Below are 12,830 nucleotides of genomic sequence, written 5' to 3'. Positions count from 1 at the left end.
TCTCCCGGATCTTTTCCTCGGCGGCGGTCCGCTTGGCGTGAACCATGCGTCCCGGTGGGATGCGGATGGGCCGAGCGTCGCCAGTGTTGATCTCGTGTTGGACCAGGGCAGTGCGGGTGCAGTCCTCATCTATCGCCGCAAAGAGATCCTCGTTCTGGGCGAGTAGCGCCTGGAGCCGCTGCCGCTGGTCCTGATCGAGGCCCTCGCAGCTCCGCTGGTAGAGATCCTCAACGGCGTGCCTCGCTTCCACGCAACGCTCGGCTCCCGCCGCCGCCGCCTTGTCTGGCCCCCCGGCTGACTCGGGAGCAGGATCCAGCACGCTCGCTCCCCGGCTCACAGGCCTGGTCTGCCCCGGCGACTGCCGCCACCGCCGCCGCCACTGCCTCTTTTTCTCCCGGCTCCGGCAAGCCCGCGTCCCTCGGCCTTCGCCGGGCCTGCCCTCCACCAGGTGAAGTCACTCCCCCTGCCACACCAACTCCTGCCGGCTCAAGTCCAAACTGGCCCCCACTCGCTGCAGTACGTCCAGCCCCAGAATGCAGTCCTCCTGGATGGGTGCGAGGTAGCAGGGGTGGCACACCATCGCTGCACCTAGACGGAAGGCAAGCACCTGTTTCCCCCGGACTGCAGCGAGCTGGCCCGTCACGGTCCTTAGCCGCAGGCTGGAGGCCTCCCATCCTGGGGGGTTGGTGCCCTTGGTGTCGGGGAGGACGCCCGGCCGGAGTAGGGTTACCGATGAACCGGTGTCGAGCAGGGCCAGGCAGGGTTGGTCCTCGATTTTGCAGTGGAGGTACAGGCCCCGGCTACAGCCGACTCGCCCCACGGTGGTGTGAGGGGCGCCGGTCTTAACAGCGCTCTCCGGAGCGGGGGTTGAGGTGTTCGAGGGGCGGCCTTCCCCACGCGGTGTCGCCCCATTCCCGTTTCCCTACGCCGATCGAGGAGTGCGAGGTTCGGGTGCCCGGCAGAACCGGGCTCAGTGTCCTCTCTTCCCGCAGCGGTTGCAAATCAGCGTGCGGGGCTGTTCCGCGGGGGTCGCTGCCCGGGCTGGCTCCTCTTCCCCCTCGCTGGATTCCTCCGTCGCCGTCTCGGTCAGCCGGCAGGGCGCACTGCGTCTGCTGGCACTTCCAGTCACCCCGAACACGGCCTCAGCCCATGTAGCAAGGGCCAAGGCCTGCTCCAGCGATGTTGGCGCGGCCAGCTGCACGTGGCGCCGCAGCTCCTCGGGTGAGAGGGCCTTGAGAAAAGCCTGGAGAGCCATCTCCCGCTGCGCCTCCCGGGGGAAAGTTGGGTATCCTCAGCGGGCAAGGAACGCGACATCAGCGGCAACCGGGCCCAGTCGCTCTCCTGGTCGGCGCCGCCGCAGGGCCAGCCTCTCCCGTATCAAGTCCGGCGCCTCCTCTACACCGAAACGCAGCTGGAGAGCCGCCGCCAGCGCCGTGTATTCGCCTCTGTCCTCCTCCGGGACGTCCAGGAGCACCTGGCAGGCCACTCCTTCCATCTCCGCCCGGCTCCAGCCATTCGTCCAGGCCGCGAGCTGGAACTGCGCCTCGTAGATTTCCCACGGCGCTTCCCCATTGTAGCGACCTGGTCGCACCCGCGCTGATGGGTATGGGAATCGCTGATCGGCTCCGGCAGGGAGAGTATCCTCTATCTGGGGTGCTCGCTGACCAGGAGTAGCGGCCAGTCGCCCCAATTCTACCGGCAGAACCACTATTGAATAGCCATTGTAAGGGCTGTGGCCACCTGTCGCACCCAGGAGTTGCTCAGGCTCCCTATGTGCGCTGCCGATGGGTTCTGTTTCTTCCAGCGTCAGCCGGCGCTTAACAGAATCGGGTAGTGTCTGCCACGAGTTGTCCATTCTGCCCAATGTAGCGTTTGCAGGTTCTTTTCAGAACAAGGACGAGTGGAGACGCGATTAACAAACAAACATTAGCTTTATTCATTTACAACCACACAAAACCAAACACAGGATCTACACACACATGAGGAGACTGACGGAACACGTACACATATTTAGGGTGGTAATTACCTAACAACACACTATACTTTTACAGGACTACCCAGGGCACTAGAATTACTAGGACATTATTTACACAGGTAGGGTCAGCCGCTGGTCATCGTGCTGACCCTCAGACTCTCCCCGGCTACCACTCCCAGCATGCCCAGCGGTACTACGAGCGCCTAGGGGCGCTTCCTCCTCACCACCAGGCAAGGGCGTTACAATATGGACTCCCAGGGGGCTCCCATACTTCGGATTCTTGCGTTCTTATCAGAACATACTGATACGCAAACATATTCATTACCATATTTCAAAGCATTGGAATAATATGTCGTACAGCAACACAAAAACAGGAAGACAAGTATCACAGCTACTATAATCGGTGTTAGTAACTTAAAGAAAAACATTCCCCCTGGCCCAAACAGTGATTCTAACCAGGAGAGAAATGGGTGAAGCTGTAGAATGAGGCATTAAAGCACATACATAACAAGATGCATTAAATTTCTTTAACTTTACAGTATGATTTATAAGTTTATACCACAAATTACTCATATCCCCCTCATTATCAGTTTCATTCAGCCAGTTTGTATACAAAGAGGCTTCGCATTTAGATTCTTCCTCTTTCTGGGTGGTGACAGGCTTCCACATAAAAAGGAAAAAGGCTGGGCACATCAGTCCCAAGCATGTGATCCCCATCTATCCCTGTGGAGACATCACTCCTGCGCTTTGCTCAGTTCGTTTGTGACCTTTTTACAGTGGGAGGCATGAATTCAGGGCACCCTTTCCGTGACTTTCACAGCAGTCGCAGTGGTCAGCAGCCTTGGTACGGCCCCCTCCACCTGAGTGAACACCACTTCTTTTTCCTGAAGTCTTTCACCAGAAGAGTAATAACTCTTAGAAAAATCTACACATTGTTCCACTGCCTCAGCTGTGCCATTTTGCAGAACAATTCTAGCTGAAGTTGTAAAATTTCTCATTGGCCCGTTCCTGCAAAACATCTTATTATGAACAAACAAATCATAATAATAATGTGCATCTAGGGGAATCACTCCCAAGGGTAACCCCCCCTTAAAACTATATTGTTCTACCCATCAGGTTCTGCCACTAGATAAGAGAACCTTTCCCATGAAATCATTTTTTGACCTTCATGATCCCTTCAGGGCGTACAATTAGCACAGAAGCAGCAGCTTTAGTCCACATGTTTTTCCAGCAGGATATTAACAGTATGATTATAACGAATAATACCAGACACACAAATATGTATTGAACCAGAGACCCTCTCCAGGATCCTAGCACAGACTGTAGCCATGCACCAATGCCCCAATCATCTGGATTATAATTATGATATATATTTTTCTTCATCATAGATGTGCTTTGCTAAGTCATTAATTTGCTAATAATTGTCTAGAATACAAGTACTGTTTAGTCTTTGCTCACCTAAACAGCTGTCTATCACCCTAATAGAGAATGGCCTAAAACTGTGATTATAGCGAGGAGCATACAGTTATTTCCATTCTAATACATCTGAGTTACACTCAGACTAAAAGCAGGGCTATTTACCCATGCCAATTAACCTAAATAATCACCTCTACCAAAGGGGATTACTCCCATGAGCATCTTTTATAGCAATACAATCCCAACATGAGCTCTGATTATTATTTGTGGCTGACTGATAAAGTATTGATTCCATATCCCCATTTATTAAAGTAAAACTCCTTACACTTAACAGGTACACTGTCACCCCCCCTCAGGAAGCTCAACAAACACAGAAACAGTGACAATATAATAATGCTCACTCAGTCTCTGGTGCAGTGGTTCGGTGTCAGCGCAATGCGTAGATCCAGCGATCTCATCCTGTCACTCAGATGGCAGAGTCGGTAGTCAGTTGCACTTGATATGGTCCTTCCCAGCAGGGTTGCAACATCTGGCAGGGTATATCTTCCTCACCCACACCCACTCGCCAGGTATCAGGTCGTGTCTTCCCTCTACTGGAGGTCTCCAAGTGTCCAGCACCTGTTCACCAGCCCCGTGCACCACTTCAATTAACAACCTACAATACTACAATAGAGAATTAGCAAATTCAACAATCCATTAGCCAAATTCATCCCTCTAGGAAGTTTCGTTGATTGGCCTGTGATGATATCAAACAGGCTCTATTACACAGTTCTGTTTGATCCAGCCCGCATCCCATGGTGTTCCTTCAGTCTGATGTCTAGTCAATCTTTTCTGTTCCTTCATTCCACTGTTCTAGCAGACTGAGGGTGATCTCAGTCCATCTCACCCCGAATAATCCAGCCACAGCCTGTCCCTTGATCATAATACATGCGGTAGGGCAGTGCCCACCAAGGGCTTATCTCCATCATCAAGTGTTTGGTAGACACAGAGGCAGTGACAGCAACCCACTGGGAAAACAGATTATAAGAGCCAAGGTTGTAAACATTTGGTACTGCATGAAAGGTTTCTCAGGAGCAGGCCTTTTGAGCTGTAGCACCTGCACCTGAACTGTAGTTGAGTTCCTTTGATAAGCATCACATTGAGATGCCACATAAGTGGCTACTGCTTCAAACACGGTCCCCACCCAGGTTTGGGTAACCAGCACACCATTTGACTCACACCCAGGTGTCCGACACAGTGCATTAGTCGAGCTACAAAGGGCATTAGGCTGTGAGGGCATGCAGAGCGTCCAGTGTGCTGGCAGCACCACACTCTTTTCTAACCATGTCCTTTTCTCTGCTTTAGAGGCCTCAGCCTGAATATCCTGTAGCTGTCCCCTTTTCACCAACAGAGGTCTCACAGGGGTCTCAGACTCCTGTTCTACCAGGACTGTGCACCTGACAGCTACATCTGCAAAGTTGTTCCCTCGAGTTACTGGAAACATTTCTTTATTATGTGATTTATACTTTACCACAGCTACTTCAGTCAGTAGCTGCAAAGCTTCTAACAGTTCAGAGACAAACCCAGCATTCTTGATTGGAGTCCCTTCCATGTTGGGGAAATCCCTATTCCTTCACTGCCATCCAAAATTGTGGCATACACCAAATGTATATATACAGTCTATATAAATTGCTACAATTTTCCATTTAGCATATTTACAAGTTTCAATTAAATATTTTCATTCGGTCTGCTAGTTCTACACCAGATTATTCACAGTTTATACAGCCAGGCAGGTAGCCTGCACAACACATAAACACGGCCCCTTGGCCACCGCATCAAGGGGTCCTGAATAATAATAACCCACCAGACGATGCCTATCTCCATGCTCCTGCACCAGCACAACGGCTCACAACCCATTTCTTTCACTTACAGACAGATTACATGCAGATGATCAGTCTGAGGGAATACAGTCCAGGGCCAGTGTCTGCAAGAAAGCTTGTTTCAAAACATCAAAAACAGTTTGTGCTGCAGGGGTCAAGGCAATTTTGTCTTTAGACTGCACTACCCCCCTTAAACCAATACGTCACTGGACAAGCTCGTTCTGAGAAGGCATTCACCCTGGCTTTATCATGTAGTTGGTTTTATACTCCTTTTTTTCCTCTTTAGATCCAATACTTGGAGTAGCCCGGCCTTATGGATTCCGTAATTAGGTAAAACAATCACAATATCACATAACTCTATTGAGTTAGTTTACATAAATGCTATTTCATGCAGTAATTCCTTATAAAATGCTGCGGTCTGGGCCTAAAATAGGTCTGGGGTGTCCCCCACCCACATCAGTAGTTGAAACTGTACATCTTTTCCCAAGCAGACTGTGACAGCTTATATTTGCTTTAAACACAACCCTTGCACCCCTTCTCCTGTAGCCTCCTGTTACCCGTTAGAAAACTTTATATCACATCTTTATGCTGTTTTAGTCTAAAAACAGGACAGCTGTGCTCCTGTGTCCCCCAGTTACTGCACACTGTAAGATTATTTCACTTTTATTTAAATCCTGAGATAAATTTAGGAAGGCTACAGAGGGGTTTACTAGATTAAAACTGTTAGTTCACGCACGGCTCTCGTTTCAGCTTCTGACATGTTCTTTAATTGTGAAATCAAGCCTCTTTCTTACAATTTCTCCAAAAAACACCTTTTTTTTAGTAACTGTACACCAGCTTATTAGTAGTTTTGTCTTTGGGGTTTTATATCTCGGTATAACATTGAAGTCGCACAATAATTTCAACAAACTGGCAGCTCCCTTTTCTCCTCCTTGGGAGTCTTTTTACCCCATTTGCAGCGCTCGCACTTCTGCATGCATGCTTCATGAGTTATTAAATCAAATCTGTCTCCGCTGTCCGTAATATCAGGAAAGCATAGTTGTACATTCTTGGCAACATCAGGTTTTATCATCAGCAACATCAACCCACTCAAGTAAATTTGTTTTATTACTGTGGAAGTATCTTCATTCACTTCCTTCTCATCGGCTAACCCCAAGTATAATATCCATAAAGCTATAAACCTTTCTGTAAAATCTGAAACATCCTCACTTCCTTCTGCTGACATGCTGTCTAATCAGTTTTCGGTGGGTAATGCTCTTTCAAAAATCTCCACACTAATTCCCACCCTTCTCCTAGATTCTCTCTTAAGGCGTTCTATTTCTTCTTTTGCTGTTTCTTTTTCTGCATATATAACTTCGTTTCGTTCAGCCATTGCTTTTAGCTTTTCCATCAGAGATTTTTGTGTCTCATCTATGATATTCTGTTGAATTCTCAAATATTCCTCTAAATATTGTTTATTTTTATCCAAATGTTCATACACTTTTCTACATTCCTGTTCAGCCTAAATTCCGTCCGACATATTTCTTTGTTTCACTTTGGATTAATCAAACTTTTTTTTTTCTTCACACCAAACCATTTTCACTTCTCCCACGCGCCCCGCGGAACCCCCCAGTCGAGACAAACTGACGAACTATCACAATTCAGGAACACGGACCAGGTTCCAAATCCTGGCTTTAAACACACAGTTGAATCGAGTTACCATTTTCGGCTCTTCTGCGAGTACAGTTCTAGTTACTACCTTCAGCCATACTGCAGTCGTGTACCAGGATGCAACACCTGGATTGTTTCGCACGGGCAGGGCGAGACGCTATTCCTTCAGCTATCCCTTTTTCTCTACCCCACCTTCACAAAACAGGCATCTAAAAACACATACACCATTAACTCATTTTTCTGTTGTACTTGCTTCAGCACCACAGCAACATGGAGAGGACAAGGGACTTTTTAGAAAAGAGGAGTCCTTACCTCTTTTTAGAAGCGGCCGCCTAACTTTTCCTCTCCATGTCCGTGTGGTTTAATTTAGATGGATACTTCTTCATCATTTGGGTTACATATCCGCCAATCTGCCTCCTCCTTTTTAGAGGACGTTGTAAACCTTTAGGAACAATATAATCTAGCAACAAGGTTATGTCACTGTAATTAGGCTTAAGACAATCAAGAACAAGGCTTGCCTTTCTTCGAAATTCTTTACGGTCATCAGGCAATTTAGGAAAAGACTTAACTAATGCAAATAATTCACTAGGAGACCAATGTCAATGTACATATGCTGGAGTTCCTTCTGGACCTGTTAAAGTGCACATTGGCATTTCACGAACAAGTGAAAAGGCTTTGGCTCCGGACCGCTTTCTAGTTTTGGTGGAGACTTTTTCTTTTTAGAAGGCATGGTCATGACTTTAGCTGCAGCTTGCTGTTCTTTAGTTTCAAGACTAGTCTTTTTTGAAGCTTCCCATTATTTCTGTGATTTCTCTTTCCATTACATAAGCTTTCCAATTCGCTTTCTTTCCGTTCTTCTCCTTCTCTTCTTAGTTTCCCCTTCTTCAGAAAACTTATTTTTCCTAATTCAACTTTCCTCTGTCCATTCTGATTCACTTACAAAGATCCTTCATAGTTATGGGCCCCTAATTATCATATATAAATTATGTGCAAGTTCCCTTACACCTATTACCCTAGCTTTACAGTTCATGAACATAAAACATTTTTTTTACTCTAACCCAGGCTATAATTGTTTCTCTGAATTTGTCGTACGTGTACTTTTGCTGGACTGCTCGGTCCCATTTTCATCTTTGAATTTTAATTTCCCATTTTTACCAATCGGTGCCTTACTTAGAACCTTATCACATCAACTACTCCGCAGAGCAAAAACCACACGTCTGTGTTAAGATAAGTTCTTTATATGAGTCCCAGACTCATCAAACCCACGTGAGAACACCCCTGTGGCTCGCTTCTCAAACTATTAATTTTTAAGGATCACTTACTGGCGTCAGACAGCTGCCAATTCTCCAGACGCGTCTCTGGAAGGATAAACAATTTATCCTCTGAGGTTCGTCCAATTTTGCTAAAATTGTCAGGGTCCAGATGGAGTTTCAGCAGCCGTTCGCGTTCAGGTTTCTGATCCCGGACAAGCCCCCAAATTGTCATGGAACTATCAAGGAAGCCACAAGAGAGAGTTCTCACCTGAGTAAGGTCTTTATTTCAATATTGCAAGCCCTGCTGCCACTTCGCAAAGTGCAACCAGAGACTCAATTTGTTACAAGCAGTACAGGGTTTTTAAAAGATGTTGCGCTGTAAAAAAGCTCAGCGCTTTGTCCTTTCTAAAAGTTCCCCTTTCCCTAAGAGAAAACAGATTACATCAAAAAGCGAGAGAAGAAGCACTAGATTTGTTATTCAAAGCTAATCAGTTACTTTCAGCTAATTCTAACGACCCAGAAAGCATATATTGTTTTGGTACATTGTCTTCTAAAGTAACCTAAACAGTGTACTTTGTTGATACACTGTTTTCTAAAATTCTGCACGTACTGTAGCACAGCATTTACATCCTTGAAATATATTATCTTTGTAGATTAAGCTGACCCAGGGACGCCAAATAATGTAGGGAAAACCGGTCCAGGGACGCCAAATATGTAATCATAGTGGCTCTCTGAAGGCACCAGTTCTGTAGGGTTTGGGCATTTACTGAGACAATTATTAATTGTAGCAGTAAATCACAAAGTTGATTCTTTTGATGGCTTTAGAATCCAACCATGCGACATAATCAAACAACGCACACACACAGGTACTAACACACGAGGATACATTTATTAATACATAGAATATGCATGTAAACCTAACAGATCTTATCGAGAGGGTTATCAGAATACAAAAGGTATATATTCAATCAGTTACAAAGTGTTACACATATCAAGAGGACATACATTCAGTATATCATTCATTAAGACCGTTTCGTAAAGTGAACTTGGTTACAACTTCTACATTAGATACTCAAACAAGTACATAACTCTTAGGAATTAAATTGATATCAACTGATTTGGATAACAATTGAATTCTCGAGCTGTAATGCATTGAAGTTGAATACTCATCCAATCTTTGGGGATTCAGATCTCCTGCGGGCACAAAGAAACAGTTGCAGGCTGTTGCTGTCCAATCCGCGCTCTCTGGCTCCGTGCCAGGCTGTGCTGTGCGGCTTGCGACGGTGCGCTGCTGATGCTCACTGTTGGCTTAACTAGCAAAGTTTGTGCACAGGAGAAAAGATGACTGTGGGTCCCAGCAAGTCAGGAAGAGGACTGGTTCGTTCCTGATGAAGAGCTAGTTCTGAATAGTGATTCAGCTGTCCACAGTTCCGACCTGTTCACGAGGCCTGCTGCTGGTTACTCTCTGGCAACCTCCACTCTAGACTCTTAGAACAAAGGAAAGTTCTGGCACTCGGACACACTGGCCGTTCCGTGGTTGTCCGGGCTGAGTCTCAGGATGGTCAGGAGGCGCGCTGTGAGAATGTCCTGCCCTTGGGATTCTCCTTTGAATTCCCTTTAGAATTGTTGAATCTGAATCTGAATCTTGTCTGAATCTGAATCTGAATCTCAATCTCCCAGGCTCTCTGTGTTGCCTGTTTTACCTGGAGGAACTTCAGCTCATTGATTGGCTGAAAGTTCCATGGGCATCAGAGTCCCACGTGGGTTACTCGGCCCTACCAGTCCCTGATTGGTTGATCAAGGTGAGATATGAGTCACTTAGTCCTGACACTTAGTAATGCAGTCCAGATGTCCAACTGGCACTCCCTAAACAGATAGGCGCCAATGGATGACCATTGATCATGATAGCCAGGCTTAGCTAAGTGCATCCCCCTGTGGGAGCTGTCCTTATCAAAAGAAAACATCTTGCATGAATAGTTTCTCTGTGGCTCCACCACAGAGATGAACAGAGAAATGGGGCCTCATTTGGGAAGCTCAGAAACACTTAATTCTGCCTTATTATTTAAGCCTCACCGCTACATCTTAAAGCACCAATATATTTCTTGCAAAGCTCTCTACATTTTAAGAATCAATTTACTTATTAGATTTCCACTTCAAGACTTGTTCGGCTGGCGTTCTGGGAGTCGCGTTTATCAGAATTGTATTGAAATCGTTTCCCACAGAGCTCAGATGTCAAAGCACAGCAGCAGCTCTCCACAGCGATCCTCTATAGCGCCCTTTCTCCCGCAGCTCCGTCCTCATTGGAAGGAAGCAAGAGTGAAAGGCTGAAGTGAAATTGAGCGGGGACGAAGGCAGTGAAGAGAGAGAACGTGGGAAGAAGAGAAAAACGCAGGGGAAAAAAAGCAGCGTCGTAAAAGAGGTGACAGAGCTGTCCTCTCTATAAGTGGGGTGCCAGCGAGCTTTGCTCTAGCTTACGGCCACACCCCCTTGAGCATGCCTGATCTTGGGAGCTGAACAGGGATGGGCCTGGTTAGTACTTGGATGGGAGACAGCCTGGGAATACCAGGTGCTTTTAAGCGCAGGAGGCGCCTTATCCCCGCTCGCTCGCTCATTCCCCTGTTCACAAGTGCAGTGCGGCTTGTCCGTCTGTTTATTTGTCAGCTCTGGCGAGACACGGGTGCTTGTGTATTAGCGTGAGCGTTTTTTTTATTCTGATCATGAACAGTTTTACAAGTCCGCAAAGGATCGAGGAAAGGTTTATCGCCAGCTGAAAAGAGACACAGCGCTTCGGCTGTGGAGACTTGCTCGGCTGGCGTTCGGGGAGTCGCGTTTTTCAGAATTGTATTGAGATTGTTTTCCACCGAGCTCAGATGTCAAAGCACAGCAGCAGCTCTCCACAGCGATCCTCTATAGCGCCCTTTCTCCCGCAGCTCCGTCCTCATTGGAAGGAAGCAAGAGTGAAAGGTTGAAGTGAAATAGAGCGGGGACGAAGGCAGTGAAGAGAGAGAACGTGGGAAGAAGAGAAAAACGCAAGGGAAAAAAGCAGCGTTGTAAAAGAGGTGATGGAGCTGTCCTCTCTATAAGAAGGGTGCCAGCGATCCTTGCTCTTGCTTACGGCCACACCCCCTTGAGCATGCCTGATCTCGGAAGATAAACAGAGATGGGCCTGGTTAGTACTTGGATGGGAGACTGCCTGGGAATACCAGGTGCTGTAAGCTTTTAAGCGCAGGAGCTTGTAAAACTGATCATGAACAGTTTTACAAGTCCGCAAAGGATCGAGGAAAGGTTTATCGCCAGCTGAAAAGAGACACAGCGCTTCCGCTGTGGAGACTTGTTCGGCTGGCGTTCGGGGAGTCGCGTTTTTCAGAATTGTATTGAGATCGTTTTCCACAGAGCTCAGATGTCAAAGCACAGCAGCAGCTCTCAAAAAAGCAGCGTCGTAAAAGAGGTGACGGAGCTGTTCTCTCTATAAGAAGGAGAAGAAGAAGAGGAACAGAGGATTTGTTTGTCTTAAGTTAGACTTTGTTTTTTTGTGTTTTTTTGGTGTTTTTGGTTGATTTTTAAGCCCTCCCCTTCAGCCTAGCTCTGTTTGGGGAGGGGAGAGACTTTTGGGGTTTTTTTGTTGCTTTTTTGTTGCTTTCTGAGTCCTGTTTGTGTTTTAATGGAAGGAAAAAACATGGAGGCAGAGAATGTTATTGTAGTGTAGGTAAGAGAAGGATGAGGAATTTGGACCGACCCCCCTGGCGGGTTTTTGCAAGGGCGCATACTGTTGTGGTGGATGTGAGCGGCGTGGAGAAACCGTCTGCGGGTGCTATTATCGCAGCTGTGTACGGCGTCTGTGGGGAGGGCTCTCTTTTTGCCTGCCGCCCCCAGACGCCAAAAGAGTTTGAACTGACTCTGGACTCAAAAGAACATGCGGACGCGGTGGCTGTGGGGCTGGATGTGCAGGGCACACCCTGCTACTGCCGCTGGCTGGAGCAGAAGGAGGTAGTGGTGTCCTTCCTCCACCTCCAGGCATATATCTCAGATTAGACTATCAAGGAGAAGCTGAGTAGCTGGGGGGTGAGAGTCATTTCGGACATCAGGATGCGCCACTACCCCGGGACCACCATTGCTGATGGCACGAGGTTTGTTCGGATTCGCTTTCCCGATCATGTAGCCTCGTTGCCATACAGCACCCGCTTCGCCACGGCAGAGGGGGGGCAGTACTTCAGGGTCCTCCACGACCAGCAACAAAGGGTGTGTCATGTCTGCCTGGACTTGGGGCACATCGCCAAGGACTGCCCTGAGTTCCTCTTCTATGAGTGCAGACAGCCCGGCCATCGCGCCAGGAAATGCACCGCTGCCAAGTGCCCGGACTGCCTCCATGCGCTCATGAGCTGCAACTGCGAGCCAGAGCCGGAAGATCCAGCCGCCGCAGGAGCAGCTGCCCGCAACGCTGAGGGGGTTGAAGATGGACTACGAGTGGCCACTGCAGCTGAGCATGGAGAGTTGCTAGCAGCGGTGCCCCAGGACCCCAGTGAGCCAGCAACGCCCCAGCCGGTGATGGGAGAGAGGCAGAGGAGGCCCCTCCAATCCTGGGTACAGCGCAGCAGAAAGGAGCCGGGGACCAGCCAGCATCTCCACCAGCAGAGGCGCCCCGTTGCCCTAACAATCCTGCTGCATCCCACTCTGTGC

At 48.0% G+C, this 12,830-nt stretch overlaps 1 pseudogene; it reads left to right on the top strand.

Moving 5' to 3' along the window:
* The first annotated feature begins 11,262 nt into the window (after positions 1-11,262).
* Positions 11,263-11,371, top strand: LOC148665034 (5S ribosomal RNA; annotated as a pseudogene).
* The last annotated feature ends 1,459 nt before the right edge of the window (positions 11,372-12,830 follow it).

Source organism: Lepisosteus platostomus, chromosome 5, assembly GCF_059453375.1.
Source record: "Lepisosteus platostomus isolate fLepPlt1 chromosome 5, fLepPlt1.hap1, whole genome shotgun sequence".
NCBI classification, from domain to species: Eukaryota; Metazoa; Chordata; class Actinopteri; order Semionotiformes; family Lepisosteidae; genus Lepisosteus; species Lepisosteus platostomus.
This window is presented reverse-complemented; position numbering and strand designations above follow the sequence as displayed.